The sequence below is a fragment of the Oncorhynchus mykiss genome, chromosome 27 (assembly GCF_057628025.1).
Source record: "Oncorhynchus mykiss isolate SJ-2025 chromosome 27, ASM5762802v1, whole genome shotgun sequence".
Lineage (NCBI taxonomy): Eukaryota > Metazoa > Chordata > Actinopteri > Salmoniformes > Salmonidae > Oncorhynchus > Oncorhynchus mykiss.
In genome coordinates, this window is record NC_143048.1 from 26,580,574 (window position 1) to 26,602,544 (window position 21,971).

Below are 21,971 nucleotides of genomic sequence, written 5' to 3' on the forward strand. Positions count from 1 at the left end.
AATGCAGAGTTAAAAAGTATGACAAATTGGCTAACTAAAGAAAACAGCCCCTCCCACTGAATGAACTCAAGGATTTGTGCCTGTGGAATTAAGTGAGGGCAGATAAACACAGTGTGGCTTTGCAATGTCCCCTGTGCACCTTGAAGGGCTTAACGCCTAGGTCTGATGAGACGGGCCGTATCGAGCCGTTTGCATAGCTGGACGTTCAGACGTGGAGTCACAGCACGATGGTCAATATGGTTTCCACAGCAACTTGATATTTGTCCTCTGCCCCCTCTTGAAAAATATATTCTTCAAACCAACACACACACACACACACACACACACACACAGCTCAGGTGGGATGCTACAGTACACATCAGTAACTGGATGACTTTCCAACAGAAAACCACTGGCAGTGTTAACTTGACTGTCTTAGAAAAAAGGAATGTCTTCAACTCTGGTATGCTCCCATGGTGATTTAATCAGACGCACAAAAGGTTGCGATCCTAGTTGGATCAAGTTGACATGACGAAGATCCGTGTCAGATTGAAAAGTAATATTTTTTTGTGCGTCTGATTGAATCAACATGGGAGCATCAAAGACTTTTTCTTTGATACGTTCTTCTGTACTGCACCTGATAATTTGGATGTGCATATTTTTCTTTTCTTTTTTTGACTGTCTTGACACTTTCTTCACAAAAGCAAACGAGTGCCATTTGAGTTGGCTTGTTTTTTGGAGTTAAACGTAGCTGCTTAAAAGTTAAGTGTTTTTTTTATTAATTGTCTTATAACACACTGCTCTATGAGGTCTTTAGTCTAAATGCTTCCCAAGGACATCATTTCTAAGAAGATTGAGGCGCCTAGAATTGATTGAGTTCCATGCATCTAAATAAATCCAGTAATGGCATAGAAAGAGAAAGCCTTAAAGCCTCTTTCTGAGAACAAGAGTGAAGGGGGTTGAGGAAAGACAGGAAATCATAATGTGTCAACTTAGTTGTTCTGAAAGAAAGGCCGTCCAATTTCCATGCTAAACTGCATCAGTCGAATACGGACACAGGAAAGTCATGCATTGGTACTCTATATATGTTGGTTCATGCCGTGAACACAAACAACAATTAAATACAATGCTGAGAATAAAGAAGTAGTCTTTAAACATCAATGTTGTCCTACTAAATCCAATAAACTCAACTTTCCACATGTGCTATAGTAGAACGACATGTGAATACATGTGCTACCCAGTATGACACCATTTCATGAAATGTATGTCAGGATTTGGCCAGGGTTGTTCCGGTTTTGGTCACTAGATGCCCCCATTGTGCTTTTTGACCCTTTTGTTTTCCCTTGTTCCCAGTTATTATTTGCACCTGTGCCTCGTTTCCCTTGATTGTATTTAAACCCTTAGTTTTCTTCAGTTCTTTGCTCTGTGTTTGAATGTTAGCACCCAGCCCCAGCGATGATGTGAACATTTGGTCCTCCAGTTGGACTCTCTTGTGGTATTCTGTTCTTGTTCTGTTTTTGTTTATTTATTTTTTGATTATCTTTTGAGGCTTTTTTCTGCTGTACCTACCACCTTGTGGATTTACCTTTTTTGACTTGGAGGATTACCTTTGTTCTCTTGGAATTACTTTTGACGTTGTGGATTTATATTTTTGCCTGAACTTTCCTTTTACTTTATTAAAACATTGTCTCAAGTACTGCTGTGTCTGCCTCATCTTCTGGGTTCTGCCGACTATTCGTGGCTCAGTTTGCTAAGTGACTGTTTCTCACACCGGAGACCTGGGTTCGTAACCGGGTCCTTACAATGTATTTATGCTATTTTCATTTTAAATCTGATAAGGTGAGGATTGAATTACATGAGCAATCTCTTGATGTTGAATTACTTTTTCTTGCTCTCTCTCTCTCTCTCTCAAACACTCACACACACACACACACCGACACAGACTCACGCACAGCGAGCATTCTTACGTAATTAGAAAAATACAAATCTTCTGTGGGAAAGCAATGATAACATTAGAGAGAGCGACGAACTGGAGGTATCCTGTGGTGTCAGAATGAGACCACAGGTCACAAACAGTTCTGTTTGCTATCACCCTCAACGGGGTCAACATAACTGGATGTTTCCAGTTTTTCAAGGATACAGTACCTTCAACCTAGCTTCCCTTTCCTCGGAAACCCGGATGTTAGCCCCTGCTCAGGCTTTCTTTTACTCCTGCTACGCTATGTTAGTTTGTTATCGATCCATTCACTGCATCACATATAACTCTCCAACCCTTTCCCTGCCCGGTAATGGACTCCTTGACATGCAATTTAGGCCTCTTAGCTGCTCTTTAATCTGTTTGAGCCTCCCCTGGTTTATAGGGCAAAGGAAATCAAATAAACAGATGGTATTCTGACCAAAATTAGAGCCTGTCAACTCCTCCAAGCATTAAAGCATTGAATTATATCACACACTTTACTCTGCAGGATCATCTTCTCCTAAAAGACAAGCTGTTCTTTTTTCATAGTATGGTTTGTAATCTCTTCAAATTCATAATCTGGGTGTAAAAACACTATAACATGATTAAGGTTTCCATCACTGTAAATGATAGTCATCTGATATTATTATGAAGATCAGTGACTTTATTGTTTTTTGTTAATTATAATCCGCAAGTGTGTGTGTGTGTGTGAGAGTATGCGTGCACGCAGGCCTATGTGCGTATCACAGGAGGCTGCTAAATAATAATGGCAGGACTGAAGTAACTGGAATGGTATCAAACACATTGAAACAATGTCTTTGAGTTCCATACTATTCCGTTTATTCCGTTCCAGCCATTACTATGAGCCTGTCCTCCCCAATTAAGGTGCCACCAACCTCCTGTGGTGCATATATGTCATGATGCCTGTTTGCTGTTGTTTTGCCAGTTCCCTGAGTAAATGCCACATGGTCCCATCTGAGCAGGCATAAGTAGATGTTGATTTGAGGAACCCCTGGGATCTACTACCATACTACTCCACGTCTGTTATTAGGTGTGTCGTACAGGTGGCTCTCATGAAATCCCAGACAGGGGAATTTGGCTAATTAAACAGAGTAAACAGCAGATAAAGCTGTGTTCCTGGAGGGATTGGTGAAGCATAGGACCCCAGACATACAATCACCCTATCTCAGCAACATGCCAATCCATTCCCTCTTACGTTATTGTTGGAATTTTATTCACATATTTTTGTTCTAGAAGATAAAGATACTCCAGAGAGTGATCCAGTGAACTGTGTTCCATGATGCCATGATAAAGTTCCATTCTTCGAATGGTGTGGGAGTTTGTTTGGTTAATGACAATAGTAATGCATGCCATGCAGATGGCACTAGTGATTGAAGCAACAAATGGATGGTGCTAATTAGGACACCGTTCAATGGAAAAATAGATATTTGGAGAGGAATGTGTGCATAGTATATGCATGGATTATTATTTAATTTAATGCAAAATAATCATATTCATTAAAAAAATGTTTACTCGAATGAAGCCATATGTAATTATAGTGGATAAATTGTCCGAATTCTATTTAAGCAATAAGGCCCGAGGAGGTGTGGTGTATGACCAATATACCACGGCTCAGGGCTGTTCTTATGCACAACGCAACGCAACGCAGAGTGCCTGGACACAGCACTTAGCCATGGTATAATGGCCATCTATCATAACCCCCAAGTTGCATTATTGCTATTATTTGTATTTTTATTTAACCTTTATTTAACAAGGCAAGTAAGTTAAGAACAGATTCTTATTTACAATGATGGCCTACACCGGCCAAACCCGGATGACGCTGGGCCAATTGTGCGCCGCCCTATGGGACTCACAATCATGACTGGTTGTGATACAGCCTGGATTCGAACCAGGGTGTCTGTAGTGACGCCTCTAGTACTGAGATGCAGTGCCTTAGACAGTGGCGCCCCTCGGGAGCCCCAGCGTAATTGGTTACCAGTGTAATTAGAGCAGTAAAAATAAATGTTTTGTCATACCAGTGGTATACGGTCTGATATGTCAGACAATCAGCATTCAGGGCTTGACCCACCAAGTTTATAATTATCAACTAGCGTTTAGGCTATATCATAGGAAGACCTTGATATTGTTGGCATATTGTCAATACCACCACAGAACCACCTCATCTATTTACACATCCATATCCACTTCCACAGATAATCTATTTACACATCCATATCCACTTCCACAGATATCATCATGCTGTTACAGCAAACATATAAAATCTGACACTCAAATAAATGTCCTCGCTGCTGTAGACTTCATTATCTATGAGACAAATACAACATAGTGGTGTAGAACAGGTTCTGTGGATGCCTACAATGCAATGCTGCCTCTGAGGATGAAGTGGGTGAATCAGGCCGACTATGTCTTTGTCGCCGGCTCTCTCAGGTGCCCAGGGTGACACTGAGCCCCTCTCTCTCTGTCCTTATCACGACCTCTGTGAATGTGCTCACCTTGCCGTGAAATAGAAATCATTGATGGCCATCTCTCGGTTTCAAAGAATAGCCCATCACTTCCTCCCTGCTCACCCATTTATAGCCTTATTGATAAACCATCAAACATGACAATTGTTCTATATCATCCAGGTTAAACTTCCCATAATTGCATCAGCTCACTCATATTTCTTTAAACCTGAGCTGTTCTTTTTTCCTTTGTTCCTCTGGACAGTAATGCATTAGCTCAAATTGCTGTGGTAATGAGAGGCCTCTGTTCTCAGTTGAGGTGACATGGTGGCCCAAAATGAAAGGTAAGGGGTTGTTTGAGGGGTGTAGCTCGGGAATGGCAACTCTTCTGCAGAGCTAGAACCACTCTGTATCTGAGTTTGGCCCGTGAGATTGCAATCAGCACTGGTAAATAGGAAGGGGCGGCTGTGTTGGGAAGCAGGATTGTTGGCGTGTAGTTGGTATGGCTGCGGTCCAATGCAATGTGGCGGAGGCTGATAACCGTAGTAGGGCTCGGGCTTCGAGGTGAACGCACGGTCGAGAAGTGAGAGTTGTGGGATTACCACTGAGAAAATGTTGTGTGTGAACCATGGAGGGTGGGGAAGACGCTGTCTAACAGCAAGAATACCATTTACAGTAGATTAGACATACATGGCCACAGTGGGCAAAGCCAAAGGAGTTATAAACATTTGAAAGAGGATTAGAAAGTGAATGCTTTTGCTCATTCTCTGATTTCTTGGGCATAATATTTTTTCATATTTGCACATTGCTTATCAAGGGACATTAAATAACACAATGGGCATATGGGTAAAAATGGGCATGTGTTTATTTCCTATTGTGTATTTCAGTGCATGTAATGTGGTGTTATAATGCGTGATTATCTGAAATAGATTTACCTAGTTGGTAAAATCCCCCACAAAAAATGCATGTCTAACTGTCTGTGTACCAGTTTAGTATGTGATTGCACTTAAAATGTGATTATAGATTTCTTCCTATCCCTTGCAACTTTGCAAAAGTTATGACACCATCTCAAATATCCCACCAGCTTCACTTACATTACTATTCAGGAGGAGTGGTTGGTGTTTGGAACCTAACTTCAAGTTTTGGGATTTCGTGGCTGTTCGATGCCTTGCATTGCCTCAACATATTAGATCTACACTGCGTGACAGAAGGACATTTCCATCCTCCTCTTTATGCTCGGGGCTCACCTCGACAAATGTCTAAGCCACCATGAACAGTTTGAATTCTCTCCCCTCAGCTGAGCGCAGTGCAGCATTTCCTGCTCTGACAGGAGATGTTTTCCGCTTTTCCTCTTTCACACTGTTCCAAAACGGGACACACCCCCGGCTGCTTTTGTTTCACCTATCCAATTTGTCCCTGCCAATTTGGCTCTGATGGATGGCGTTTTATTATCACGCTGCAGAGACAGATTGAAAGATTTCCTTGTCATTCGTTCCCTCACTTTTGTGTGTGTGGCGGCGTATGCCCTGGATCTAATCAGAAACAAGACACATGCACTCTGGGGGAGGAATTGGCACCATTGTGGCTGATCAGAGAGCTAGGAGAGTCCCCTATTTTTCAAATTAGGATTTTCTGGCGCTTTACACTTAGCACGAAAACATGCTTTCGTATTTACACGTCTTACCTCTTGGCAAACGAGTGTTAGCTTCTCAAACCAGACAATAACCTCTCAGTCATCTGGTTTCATTCCCAAGAATAAGCCAACAAATAGATCAACGTCACGACCCACAATCCTGTTTGCTCCCACTTAGGTCCCAACTCATTTGATCTCACATTGGAGGTTGGCCCATGTCACAGCCGACAACAATATTCCCAGTTCCTGAAAAGCTAGTCAGCTGTCCTACTTGGCTACTGGTGTGTCTCTACTCTCCACCCTCCCTCATGTCTATGAAGAAGTCAATATGCAACATGTAGATGCCATTAACTCTGATAGAGGAGGCTTGTACATTTCATCACAATACAAACATCCAGGGATGTGGAGAAGAGGGTCATGGGTCCCCACAGTAATCTCACATTGCATGGCAGTGAAGAAAGAAATAAGTTCTTCCCCAGCTGAATACCAAGACAGTTCTTTGTGTCATTTTGATTTCCTTTCTCTTCAGGTTGAAGTGGGAGGAAAAAACCCCTTTGTGTCAACCCACACAAGTTAAAAGCAAAAGGGATCCAGATGCATTCACTGTGTGTAACCTTCTTCGTGCCTGTTAGCATGCGTGTGTTATCCCTTCTAACCAAAATGTTTTCTCTCAACATAAAAACACACTAACAGTTAGTTAGCATTCTAAAATACAATGATAACTTATCGCTGAATAATATTTTGATTTCAGGTTGAACCATTTTGCATAATGTTTCAAAAACCTTTTATTTTCTTTCGTTATTTTCAATTCGCATTGCACCATTACAGGTGTGAATGATAGTAAAGGTGTTATTTCGCCATGCCTATCATTATTAATTATTATTATTAATCATATTAAGAAAGCCAGTAAGTACAGTTTGAACCCATTCACATCACTAGCGGTGTCTATAAAAAGGCTTATCGTTGTGGTAACACAAAACTAGAATCAACTGAATGCTTGAAAGAAAGGTATATTATCCTTTGTTATTGTTTTCAATGGCTAAACCTCGTGTTATAATTACCACAGGAGACAGGGTCAACTATGGGGAGGGAAAGTGAAAAGCCTTAGGTTTCAACTCCCCTTCATCCTCCTGATTCCAGCTAACGTTGCAGCATTCTGCTAATGGATGGAAGGTCAGGATAATATATTTAAATGTATCCATCAAGTGTTTGTGTGTATGTGTGCGTATGTGTGCGTGCGGGCGTCTGTGAGTGCGTTTTCTAGGTATATGGCTGTGTGAGTGTGTGATTCTGAATGAATAGTGGGACATGTTGCTCTATGTATCCTCTTAAATGGGACAATTATTGATTCTTAGCGTTTTAATTAATTAAATCTCTCAAATCACTGAAAGAGGTTCATTAGTGTCTGAGATGAGGAGACACCTCACTGGAGGAAGGTCAAAGGGCACCTCACCTGTGTTCCACATTGTGATATTTTGATGAAAATGTAAGTACTTAGTGTGTTACTTTACCTTAACTTAAGATATTATGCTGCCCACTGAGAAACTATCAATATCAAAACATGAACATAGGTTCAGATTTGGTCTGGACCAGACCAAAAAAATCAACGTCCGTGTAAATCAAGGCCGATCGGGGACGCACCAAAAATAGACGGCCGGTCCGGACAGGACCAAAAAATAATTCCAAAAGACATCAGCGTTGGTCCATGCTTACTGGGGTGTAGCTTACAGTGTTGGCCCGCAATGACATTTAATGAATGCCCATTCATGTGGTAGGTCTATTGTTTATAAAACAAGCAGTTGCATTGGCTTGATTAGGCCTGATTCCTGTGACTAATCAATTTGGCTATTTAATCTCTGAATATCAGCTACCCAACTTCATCAGGAGTTATCAAGATGCCTATTTGCAATGAGAATCAATGTGTTTACACAGCGGGAAATGCAGAAGTAGACCATTTACTTTTTTACTGATCAGATCATCAAACATTTACGTAAACAAATTTGAAATCACTGATTATGACAATTTAGCCCACTGCAATGCTGCATAATCTTCCTACCATAGGATATATCTGCTACATGATTTACTGTATGTTAGCTGTTTTTTTGGACGGAACATTGATGGAGCGCTGCAGTGAGACGCACTGGGAATGGACAAGCGGAATATTTTGCTCCCTTGCCTTTGACAAAGTGGGCACTTCTTATCACAGGACGACATCAGCGCTCACCTAAAAAGCCCAAATGCCACAGATTGAGAGAAAATGTCATTGTTGTTCAGCAGAATTATGTGAGGTTTTATGTGTTATTGGAGTTGCGCCTTGGTCATTTTAGCTCTGAAAATCCTGCCCTGGTCAATCCTCTATTCCTGCCCAATGGGAGGGCCAGCCCTGGGAATACATACAACATTAGACCACAGTCAGAAGGGCTGAGAGGAGGGTACATACATGACAACCTTAGAATACAGTGTAAACAGTGAACCCCTTTACTTGCTGGTGAAGTGTCTGAGGTAACATGAGAAGATTCTGCCAACAATTGCAGAAGACACAATCACTGTCATCATAACATAACGATTACACTCAAAAGCACTTGTGTGTGAGTGCAAGGTGAGAGCTCCATGAATATTACAGTGTCTTTAATGGTCCAACACTGATAGCTGTTGGCTGGCTGTGCAGTCAGTCACTCAGTGTCCTCACACGGAATGTTTGAGCAAGAGCAACTGAGCTGTTTTGTTTGAGGTTCTTTCCATTTTAATCTGAATTATTCATACAGAAAGTATTTCACAACACACGTCATGTTTCTTTTAAGCACATCTTAGAAGTATGACATTGTCCTATCTCCCTTAGGAATAGTTCTGCTGTAAATGTTCAAAAGGATGAACTAATTTATTTGTGAGTGAGTCTGAAAAGGTCCCATGTACGTGTCATTGTTGTCAATTCCTATCTCCTGTTAAATGTTTGGAAATATACAGTTTAAAGTTATGACACACCTATTCATTCCAGAGTTTCTTTATTTATTGTCACTATTTTCTACATTGTAAAAACCATGAAATAACAGTTATGGAATCATGTAGTAACCAAAAAAGTGTTAAACAAATCAAAATATGTTTGATATGAGATTCTTCAAATTAGCCACCTTTTGCCTTGATAACAGCTTTGCACACTCGTGACATTCTCTCAACCAGCTTCATGAGGTAGTCACCTGGAATGCATTTCAATTAACAGGTGTCCCTTGTTAAAGGTTAATTTGTGAAATGTCTTTATTTCAGTTATGTTGTGACAAGGTAGGGGTGGTATACAGAATATATGCTTATTTGGCAAGAACAGCTCAAATAAGCAGAGTAATGCTAGTCCATCATTACTTTAACACATGAAGGTCAGTCAATGCTGAAAATAACTTTGAAATGATTTTGAAAGTTTCTTCAAGTGCAATTGCAAAAACCATCTAGTTCTATGATGAAACTGGCTCTCATGATGAACGCCAAAGGAAAAGATGACCCAGAGTTACCTCTGCTGCAGAGGATAAGTTAATTAAAGTTACCAGCCTCAGAAATTGCAGCCAAAATAAATGCTTCACAGAGTTCAAGTAACAGACACATCTCAACATTAACTGTGCAGAGGAGACTGCGTGAATCAGGCCTTCATGGTCGAATTGCTGCAACGAAACCACTACTAAAGGGCACCCACACAAGGAAGAAACTTGCTTGGGCCAAGAAACACGAGCAATGGACATTAGACCGGTGGAAATATGTCCTTTGGTCCGATGAGTGTGAGATTTTTGGTTCCAAACGCCATTTCTTTGTGAGATGCAGAGTAGGTGACCAGATGATCTCCGCAGGTGTGGTTGGCACCGTGAAGCATGGAGGAGGATGTGTGATGGTGTGGGGGTGTTTTGCTGTTGACACTGTTTGTGATTTATTTAGAATTCAAGGCAACCTTAACCAGCATGGCTATCTCAGCATTCTGCAGCGATGCACCTTTCCATCTGGTTTGCGCTTAGTGGGACTATCAACAGGACAATGATCCAACACACCTCCAGGCTGTGTAAGGGCTATATGACCAAGAAGGAGAGTGAGGGAGTGCTGCATCAGATGACCAGGCATCCACAATCACCCGACCTCAACCCAATTGAGATTGTTTGGGATGAGTTGGACCACTGAGTGAAGGAAAAACAGCCAACAAGAGCTCAGCATATGTGGGAACTCCTTCAAGACTGTTGGAAAAGCATTCCAGGTGACTACCTCATGAAGCTGGTTGAGAGAATGCCAAGAGTGTGCAAAGCTGTAATCTAGGCAAAGGGTGGCTACTTTGAAGAATCTAAAATATAAATTATGTTTTGATTTGTTCTGTGTAACACTTTTTTGGTTACTACTTGATTCCATATGTGTTATTTCCTAGTTTTGATGTCTTCACTATCCTTCTACAATGGAGAAAATAGTGAAAATAACCTTGAATGAGGAGGTGTGTCCAAAGTTTTGACTGGTACTGTATGTCAACTCTCATTATATTTACTAGCTCATTTTTATGTTTTTATTTACCTTTCTTTTATACTTAAACATAATGTAAAATATAATTATGCGCCGTCAAGGACCATAATCAGAAGCATGTTTTTACTGAGAAGATACTTTGTCAAGCTGTCAGTTGTAGTTTTTTTCTGTTTGACTTTTGGCTATTGGAATGGAGCGTAATAGGGACAAGTCGTGATATTTCTGAGTGCTAAGGGAGATAATGCAAGAATGTCTGAGATTGATGTGTCTTTAAATTATGCAATCACAGATGCCACTTTTTGACAGATAATGTCCATACTCTCTCGGAAAATGTAAATGCAGATGGTAGAAAATAAGTAATAATTTGAACGATGGCTAATTGAAAAGGAAAATTGAACTTCACAACATGCCAAGCTAAAATTGTTTTGTCAGTGAGCAAGAAATTACTCAAACTGTAATAGTGGGTCAACCAGAGGGAAAGACGAAACAACAATCTTCGTGCACTGCACACATGAACAAATGTATTCTTTATATTTATAAAATATTGAATACAAGTCTTTCTTAGTACCTCGCGCACACAAAAAAAATAACCTCAGTCTGTTTCTTTGTTGTGAATAAAGTGTGCATGGCAATCAATCAGGTTGAATAAAAACCAACCACAGCAGGATCTATTAGCCTGAAAAACAAAGCAGTGAGCAAAAGAGAAGTTGCTAAAATTGCCAAGCAAAGTTTCATCTAAATGAACTCCCTGTGGAATTCCTCCAGTGTGCACTGTGCACAGAGAACAGAGAATGATTATATTTAACAATGGAAAAGTTCTTCAGTGGAAGCCAGTAGTCACCGTCGCTCTCTGTTAGCGCTGCACTACTGTTCTGCTTTGGCGCATTTGTTTTATACGTGTTATTATTGACTGTCATTGTTGCCTTCATTGAATTTGTACTTCGGTCGTCTGAAAGTCACTGTTTGTTCCCTGGCAGAGGAACGAAGAGAGGAGCAGGAGAGCAATGGAGATAATTGATAGCCTGGTTTGCTCCATGGACATTGGCTTTAAGAACATTAAGGTAATGAAAGCCAGAGTCTTCGGCTCAATCAACAAATCAGCGATCAGAATGGAACAACACACCGACAACACAACACACTGCCAAGTGTGATGAGCACATCTTGTTAGTGTCTATACCTGCAAAGTATAGAGGAGAGCAACATTACAAGGGAAGACATATTACCAATAAAGAAGGTGTTGTTTTCAGTCCCGCAGCATTATGAAAATATTGTGTTTTCACTTTTGATAACCCCCGCCCCATCCCATCAACCAAGTGCCACAATGTATGTGTCTGTGTGTTCATTTGATTATTCCATTACCCTTTTCACCTGAAAAACAAAGCAGCTCAGATGTGGCAGATGTAGAAAGCAATTAACATTAGCAATAATTATTATACCGATTCTGTCAATACAAATGCAATTAACTGGCCATTGGGACTCCTGATGTAGTGCCATGTGAGTATCCCCTTAGCATTATAGGTTGCTCAATGATTGGGGGAAAAAAATAAAGCAGTGGTTCTGGCCTTGATTCCATTGTAATAATACTGTGTGTCATTGTCCTCAATTTTCCTCCAATGGCTGTCCTGTCACATCTTAATTCCTGTACTTTGAAGTGGAGCGCAACACTCACCAAACCCCAGAAATAACTGAGACTTCCTGTTGTGCCGCACCAAGGCTCCTCTCTCCTGGAGCCTCCAGAGGAGCAGATGGCCTGGCACCACCCTTTCCCTCTGGCCTGCAGCCTGCCCAGGCCACGGCTGTCTGTCTGTTAGCATTGGACTGAGAGACCGAGTCAGAGCCAAAGCCACCAGAGAAAGAAAGTGGCAAGCTAAAATTAGACAGACACAAAGTATGGGTTTGATTCAACTGGTAAACAAACACTCAGTGTCAGAGAGCGGGCAAATTACTGTGGCCCTGGTGGCACAAAATAATCAAAAGGTCTGACTGCACAGAGATGGTTGTTAAAATGATCACAATGGGGGACTAGCATGTGTGTGTTTCAGGGTAGGGGGGTGTATCTGAGCTACATAAGCTAGGACTTGACATTCGTTAATCAAATCTCCCCAAACAGCTACAACTGCATATGGATTTGGGCAAGTTATCTCTTGAGTTGGACTCTGGGATGGAAAATCGTTGAACATCTGAGCATGTGGTTGTTCATGGGGGAAGGGTGAGGAGAGTGTGTGTGTAATTGTGTGTGTGTGTGTGTGTGTGTGTGTGTGTGTGTGTACAATGTGTATCCCAAAATTGTTGCTATGGGGTAATGATATTAAGGACAATACAGGGAGAATCACAATAATAGTTTGCCAAAATCATAATTGATTGCCCAAAATGTAATTTTTGTCATGCAAATCCTAGTTATAGGTAAGAATCCTTAACATGAAATGCCTACATTATTACTCAAACAGGATGCACCTGAGCTCAATTTCTCATTGCATAGGGTCTGAAAACGAATGTAAATAAGGTATATCTGATTCTTAGTTTTATTTGCAAAACAATCTATAAAACAGTTTTCCCTTTGTCATTATGGGGTATTGTGTGTAGATTTATGAACAAAAATAAAATAGTAATCCATTTTAGAATAAGGTTTTAATGTAACAAAATGTAGAAAATGTCAAGGGTTTTGAATACTTTGAAAACAACCATCCCAGCTCTGCAGATTTTGCAGCGAAGAGACAGAATTATTAAATCATTGGTTTTGGTACTGTCCATGTGTAGCTTGTTTTTGGTCGCAGGTTAAGAAATGGCTTAAGAATTGCAACATTTACCTTGAGCTAACTCTGCAAATAGCACTGCAGGGTGATTTTAAAAGTCATAGTCAATCAATCAATAATATTATAATACTCTTAGCAAAAATGTTATCTTTAATTTACAATGTGTAGAAACTATGAGAATAGAAAGGTTTGAACTTTTGTGAAACATCACAGCACAATTGCCAAATGTTTGACAAATAGAAATCAAAACTGTATGGTGTACAGAGATAGATGGGAGGGGTTGAGTGGAGCTGAATGGTGGGACTAAAAACAAACAAATCAAATCAAATTGTATTAGTCACATGCACCGAATACAACAGGAGAAACAAGAGAAATAATGTAAAATGTACTGTGTCCTTTAAATGTATATAGGTTCAGAGCTTTTGTGGAACAGCACAGTTTAAAAATATTTGGCCAATAAAAATCAAAACTGCATGTTCTTCAGAGAGATATGGGAGAGGTTGAGGGTAGCTGAAAGATGTGACTAAAAACAAACAAATCAAATTGTATTAGTCACATGCGCCGAATACAACAGGGAAATGCTTACTTACGAGCCCCTAACCAACAATGCAGTTTAAAAAAAATAAGGGTATGAATAAGAGATAAAAGTAAAAAAGTAATTAAAGAGCAGCAGTAAAATGACAATAGCGAGACTATATACAGGGGGGTACCAATACAGAGTCAATGTGTGGGGTCACTGGTTACAAAACTGGGGCCGAGCTTCCTGCCATCCAGGACCTCTATACCAGGCGTTGTCAGAGGAAGGCCCTAAATATTGTCAAAGATTCCAGACACCAAAGTTCTCTCTGCTACTGCACAGCAAGCGGTAACGATGCACCAAGTCTGGACTCAACAGGAACCTGAACAACTTCTACCCCCAAGCCATAAAACATCGAAATAGTTAGTCACTATTTATATATATGACCCCACACATTGCACTCATCACAAATTCTGCTGCTACTGTTTTCTATCTGTCACCCTAGTTATATCTACTTATCTACTTCAGTTACCTCATACTATCACAACTAAGGATATGTTTTTTTTATTTTTATTTTATTTATTTTTTTCACCTTTATTTAACCAGGTATGCAAGTTGAGAACAAGTTCTCATTTACAATTGCGACCTGGCCAAGATAAAGCAAAGCAGTTTGACACATACAACGACACAGAGTTACACATGGAGTAAAACAAACATACAGTCAATAATACAGTATAAACAAGTCTATATACGATGTGAGCAAATGAGGTGAGATAAGGGAGGTAAAGGCAAAAAAAGGCCATGGTGGCAATGTAAATACAATATAGCAAGTAAAACACTGGAATGGTAGATTTGCAGTGGAAGAATGTGCAAAGAAGAAATAAAAATGGGGTGCAAAGGAGCAAAATAAATAAATAAATAAAATAAATACAGTAGGGAAAGAGATAGTTGTTTGGGCTAAATTACAGGTGGGCTATTGCAGTAATCTGTGAGCTGCTCTGACAGCTGGTGCTTAAAGCTAGTGAGGGAGATAAGTGTTTCCAGTTTCAGAGATTTTTGTAGTTAGTTCCAGTCATTGGCAGCAGAGAACTGGAAGGAGAGGCGGCCAAAGAAAGAATTGGTTTTGGGGGTGACCAGAGAGATATACCTGCTGGAGCGCGTGCTACAGGTGGGTGATGCTATGGTGACCAGCGAGCTGAGATAAGCAGGGTCTTGTAGATGACATGGAGCCAGTGGATTTGGCGATGAGTATGAAGCGAGGGCCAGCCAACGAGAGCGTACAGGTCGCAATGGTGGGTAGTATATGGGGCTTTGGTGACAAAATGGATGGCACTGTGATAGACTGCATCCAATTTGTTGAGTACGGTATTGGAGGCTATTTTGTAAATGACATCGCCGAAGTCGAGGATTGGTAGGATGGTCAGTTTTACAAGGGTATGTTTGGCAGCATGAGTGAAGGATGCTTTGTTGCGAAATAGGAAGCCAATTCTAGATTTAACTTTGGATTGGAGACGTTTGATGTGGGTCTGGAAGGAGAGTTTACAGTCTAACCAGACACCTAGGTATTTGTAGTTGTCCATGTATTCTAAGTCAGAGTCGTCCAGAGTAGTGATCTTGGACAGGCGGGCAGGTGCAGGCAGCGATCGGTTGAAGAGCATGCATTTAGTTTTACTTGTATTTAAGAGCAATTGGAGGCCACGGAAGGAGAGTTGTATGGCATTGAAGCTTGTCTGGAGGGTTGTTAACACAGTGTCCAAAGAAGGGCCAGAAGTATACAGAATGGTGTCGTCTGCGTAGAGGTGGATCAGAGACTCACCAGCTGCAAGAGCGACATCATTGATGTATACAGAGAAGAGAGTCGGTCCAAGAATTGAACCCTGTGATATGGATATGACACAGATGTGATAGGATATGACAGGATATGACACAGATGCAGACATGGGAGGCGGATAGTACAGTTCTCAGATGATTTATTAGAAACACGAAGCAGGCAAAGGGCAGGTTGAGGGCAGGCAGAGTGATCAGGTCAGAGTCAGACAGGTACAGGATGGCAGGCAGGCTTGGGGTCAGGGCAGGCAGAATTGTCAGAACTGGGAAAAACTAGGAAACAGAAGTTCAAAAACAGGAAGGCGGGAAAGAACGCTGGTAAGACCTGACAAGACGAACTGACTACAAATAAACAGAGAACACAGGTATAAATACACAGGAGATAATGGGAAGATGGGCGACACCTGGATGTGGGTGGAGACAAGGACAAAGAGAGGCGAAACAGATTAGGGTGTGACACATACTGCACATCGACTCGGTACTGGTACCATTTGTATATAGCCAAGTCATCGTTACTCATTGTGTATCTATTATTACTTTTATTGTTATGTGTTTTAGTTTTCTATTATTTCTCTATTTTCTTTCTCTATGTATTGTTGGGAAGGGCCCGTAAGTAAGCATTTCTGTGTTTGTCTACACCTATGTATACGAAGAAAATGACGAATACAATTTTGATTTGATCTTGATCAATTCTTCCTAAGCCCGTAGGAAAGCCTTTTTGTCTGTTAGTGTCAATTGAAAAAAAGCATGTGAACAATTTCAGGTTGTGGTGACATGGATGTGTTCAAATCATGGATGTGTGAAAATCATGAATGTGTGAAAATCATGATCATGACATGTTAAGAACTGCACTAAGTGCACTGCACAAAATGCATCAAGAAACAGCACATGGAATATGAGATGTTTAAAATACTGATGAAAGAAACAGTCATATCTGTCATGGCTATAATAGCGTACATTCCTCCACACAGCCTGGTCTCACAGTAACATAGTAAATGTAAATCTGAGACATTCAAATTAGTATGATATGTTACGTATGGTATGGTTATATAAAACAGAACGTTACTTAAAACTTCTTGTAACTAGGGGGCAGTATTTTCATTTTTGGAAAAATAACATTCCCAAAGTAAACGGGCTATTTTGTCAGGACAAGATGCTAGAATATGCATATAATTGACAGCTTAGGATAGAAAACACTCTAAAGTTTCCAAAACTGTAAAAATATTGTCTGTGAGTATAACAGAACTGATATTGCAGGCGAAAGCCTGAGCAAAATCCAATCCGGAAGTGACTCATGTTTTGAAAGCTCTGCGTTCCAATGCGTTCCGATTGAGCAGTGAATGGGCTATCAACCAGATTCCTTTTTCTATGTATTCCCCAAGGTGTCTACATCGCTTTGCCGTAGTTTCACGCCTTTACGTTGAAGAATGAGCGTAAGCGACTATGTTGCGTAAGTGGTCACCTGATGGCTCTCTGATGGTCACTCTGATGGCAAGAGTGATTCTTGCGTAAAATACAGAGGTAGCCATTTTTCCTCTCGGCCCTACTGAAAAGCCAATTGTCCTGGTGGATATATTATCGAATAGATATTTGAAAAACACCTTGAGGATTGATTATAAACAACATTTGCCATGTTTCTGTCGATATTATGGAGCTAATTTGGAATATTTTTGGGCGTTTTCGTGACCGCAATTTCCGGTCGATTTCTCAGCCAAACGTGAAGAGCAAACGGAGCTATTTCGCCTACAAAAATGATATTTTTTGAAAAAAGGAACATTTGCTATCTAACTGGGAGTGTCGTGAGTGAAAACATCCAAAGCTCATCAAAGGTAAACAATTTAATTTGATTGGTTTTCTGATTTTCGTGACCAAGTTGCCTACTGCTAGCTGGACATAATGCTATGCTAGGCTATCGATAAACTTACACAAATGCTTGTCTTGCTTTGGCTGTAAATCATATTTTCAATATCTGAGATGACAGTGTGATTAACAAAAGGCTAAGCTGTGTTTCAGTATCTTTCACTTGTGATTTCATGAATATGAATATTTTCTAGTAATATTTGTCTGTTGCGTTATGCTAATTAGTGTCAGATGATGACAACGATCCCGGACCTGGGATGGGTAGTCACAACAGGTTTTAAGGCTAAAATGAAAGTAGGTTGGTTAGTCTAGCAACCCAAAGGTTGTGTGTTTGAATCTCATCCGGGCTCCCATGTCTGGAGCATGAAGCTCTGCTGGTCGGTTACTGCATAGCAACCTAGGGGTGCCAAAAGCCCTGGTCTGCCCTAGAAAGCCTATGTAAATTACGATCGCCAAACAGACAATTTTTAGACAACCGTTTTGGGCTCTAAAATGGGTTTATTATGATCGAGATAAAATCGAGATATTTTATTAAATAGTGTTCCATTCTGACTCTACATTTGTCATCACACAGGACCACGTGCTGACAGTGACCAATCACGAGCTGGCAGGCTACAAGGAGGCTCCGTAGACATTAAAGATGACTCTCTCAGGCAGGATGAAAACAATTACATCAACCATGATCCTTTGCTAGTTACGACCACTTTCACCATGATCCTTAGCGATTTTTTGGTGCCATTCAGACCCATTCACCAATATGGCACACTTCAACTTCAAATACTTCCAGCTTTATGTGCCATCAGGATTTCTCCACAGGAATATGTGGATGACATCAGCGCCATGACTATCTACTGGTTTTAATGTCTATGAACTCATCACAGACAACTTTAGCATTTTAGGTAATTAGCAACTTTGCAACTACTTACTACTTTTTACCTTTGCAACTACTAAGCATGTTAGCTAACCCTTCCCCTTTAACCTAACTCCAAACCTTAACCCTAACCTTAATCCAAACCTTAACTCCTAGCCTAGTAAACGTTAGCCACCTAGCTATCATTAGCCACAACAAATTGGATTTCATAACATATCATACGTTTAGAAAATTCGTAACATATTCTAAAAATTGCAATTCATAACATATTGTATGAATTATAAGTCATAACATATCATACAAAATGAATTATGGACATTCACAAAATAGTACATACCATATGAAACGTAACATATCATACTAATTGGAGTGTCCGAGATTTACATTTAGTCCAGGTAATAAAACAATGTAAAATATATATTTCTGTCAGCACATGATCTTCAATAAAGGGGACTGTTCCCGAGATAATGCCTCTCAGTCTACTGCTTGATGGATCACATACATTTCAAGGACTAATGATGACAAAGAAATTCATAGAAGAAGCTGGCGATTCTGATAACATGACCATACCAATGCTCTTTGAGTGGGTAATAGAACCACACAAACTGGAGTAACATGTGTAATCTATGCTAAATATCCTTGTTCAAATGCATAGGTTAAATTTCAGCATTTAGAAACAACAAAAAGTAATCTTGTAACTTATATTGACCGAAGAGCCACAGGAGGTATCTTTTAGTCACCTTCCCTCGCTCCAGCCATGCAAGAAAATAAATGATTAAATGTAGATCAACAAAGATATAAAAGAGGAAGAAAAATAATTGTAATTAGCAGCTCTGATTATTGTTGTTAAGATATACAGTATCTTCTAATTAGGATGCATTAGAGCTGAATGTGTTGGTATGCTTGTGAGATTGCCTCTAACAAGATATATGGGAAGATGGTGAGAGTCAAAAGGAAGACATTCACATCATTTTGGCTCTCTGCTTGCCTCAAAAAACATAGTTTAAACTACAAATGTGCTCAATTTACCAACTCTGATATGGCGCCCCCATATGAGGAAAACACCTTGCCATACACAACGTTACACAAACCACAATTATTCTTAAGGATCAAATTACAATGTAAATCAACAGTAGATTAATCCTTGAAACAGTGGTCAGTCAATCACAACCACACAGTATTGATTTCTTAATAATTTTAATAGGTCTCCTCTAATGCAACTTATTCTTCTGTAAATATTAGTAAGATTGCCTTTGATTGGTCCAAGGCACAACTCTCTTCAGGGGGAAAAATGTCAATTACCATCACACTTGAACCAGTTGTATTTGTAACACTGGACGTTTTGGTCAAGTAAAGTGGAACCAACTAGCGTAAGAAAGAAGAGACACAAAATACAAAATATAAAGAGAGAGAGAAATAAATATATAAAGAAATACATCATACATCATAATAGGGAATTGGGCTGTCGCTGTTGTTACGTGAAATGAGGTCCCCCCCACTGCAAGTTGGTTCCAGGCAGTAAAATAATAGATGAAAAGGAGAAACAACAGTAGTCAATTATGGCAGCGCATGATTAACCTAAACTAATTAAGACCTCTGGGTAACGTGGGAAATGAAACACTAGCCGCTCCTTCCACAATGTGGAGTCCCATGGCTGTGCCATACCGAAGCTGTCTTTGTTCTCAATGTCCCTCTCCCCAGCTCTATATTACTGGCATCTTCTGAGCATGTGTCTGTGTGTGGCCGACAGTCATGGCTGAGTAGTGAAGGGAAAACCAGGAAGAGAGGACTTTTAGTCCGGGCAGCAGCAGACAGGCCCGCTAATCTGCAATTCTACACTCCACAACTCCACTGCATACTCCACATAGATTTCCCTCCCGCACAAAATCACGCTTCACACTCAAAAGGAAAGACCCCCATCAACTCTATTGTGTGAGAGCAATCCACTCAGAAGTGGGTTTGGGAAATTTTCAAAGAGGACATAGGACTAATATAAACAGTGGCTCAGACCGTACACGCTCAGACATTGATTAACCACAAGCCAGTGCCTTGATTGATCTTGTGTGTCTTCCTCAGTGCTACTAACAACAGCAGAGTGGGTTTGGAATGTAGAAACACTGTGGAAACAAAGGTCATGAGTGGCCATGACCAAGTCACATGCCTAGCCCGAGTACACAGATTTTTAGAAAAGTCATGTTTTTAGCCAAATAATCTATTTTCACAAATTTAGAGAAGCATTCCCTTTAAATTATCTTCACTTTAAACAGGCTTCACTAAGCTGCGACCTTGTACAGAGATTGTTTCGAAGTCTATAAAAGTTTGTATGTTAGATTCTCATTGGATAGAGTATAAAGTATAGCTTGCTCTTATTGGATATATTGTGTTGGTAGCATCTCAGGCAAACTTGCCCTGCTTGTCAAGTAGTAGCTGGAACATAGTGTTATGATATCAGGTAGAGCGATTGCAACACTGTACCACTCTGTAACATTCTAGTGAGTGAAAATAACAACACCCGTACCAGTCTAATAGTCCAGTGAATGGGTAAAACGATGGTTATGAATGAGAAGGTAGACTTAAAAAATACTTTTTTGTTAAATCAATAAAAATTTAATAAAAAAAGTAAATTTCCAACATGTTATTCATGTCTTCATCCACTCTTATTACAGACAACATTTTCTAGGCCAGATACTTATTGCTTACTTTGCTAAGCATATTGGGTATGTGTTGGAGTGACAAAAGCTCTCAATTTGCTGTCATACTTAGATTGAATACAGCAAGTCGTGAAATAATGTCACGGTTTTCTGTATGTGAAGGAGAGTCGGACCAAAATGCAGCGTGTCTATTGCGATCCATGTTCAATAAACAAACGTAAAACACGAACCCAATACAAAAACTACAAAACGTAAGGAAAACCGAAACAGCCTAATACTGGTGCACATACACACAGACCAAGGACATCAAGACACTAAGGACAATCACCCACACCAAACTCAAAGAATATGGCTGCCTAAACATGGTTCCCAATCAGAGACAACGATAAACACCTGCCTCTGATTGAGAACCACTTCAGACAGCCATAGACTTAACTAGAACACCCCACTAGCTACAATCCCCATACAAACACACCACATACAAAAACCCATGCCACACCCTGGCCTGACCAAATAAATAAAGATAAACACAAAATACTTCGACCAGGGCGTGACAAATAAAGCATCCCACCATGCTATTTGCACTGCTGCCTTTCTGCATTGCTTCACTAAAATTACAACTTTCTCTCCTTATCTGTGAAGGTATCCTTCTCTGGAAATGAATGCTAACTACAAGCCTGTTGGTCCAGCAGCTCCCTGGAGCAGTGTTGAAAACCGTGAACATGAGCAATGGATAGCCATCAATGCAAACAAACAAGCTTGCATACGGTACACAAAAGTAATCTGAAGACATGGATCATAGTTTGGTCACTAAATTGGAAAAACAAAGCTAATGAGACTTGTTGAAAACTTGTCCTCTAGGAGTTACTGTTACTATTTCAGTCTCACTGGTGCATGATATGGTGCTTTCCTTTTTGAAAGACGTTATACTATGGTCACATAGAGGGAATATGACAAACTCACAGAGCTGAATGATGCAGAT

General features: G+C 40.2%; 2 long non-coding RNA genes across 2 annotated transcripts in view; one reads left to right on the forward strand and one right to left on the reverse strand.

Annotated features, from left to right (window-relative positions):
- Positions 1-21,971, forward strand: part of LOC149971285 (uncharacterized) — a 1,017,865-nt gene that overhangs the window by 954,782 nt on the left and 41,112 nt on the right. Inside the window, exon 3 of the long non-coding RNA XR_016492473.1 lies at positions 6,561-6,636. This is a non-coding gene — a long non-coding RNA (uncharacterized LOC149971285). The remainder of the gene's footprint in view (positions 1-6,560; positions 6,637-21,971) is intronic.
- The window catches only part of LOC149971288 (uncharacterized), a 223,794-nt gene that overhangs the window by 87,422 nt on the left and 114,401 nt on the right, over positions 1-21,971 (reverse strand). The window lies entirely within an intron of this gene.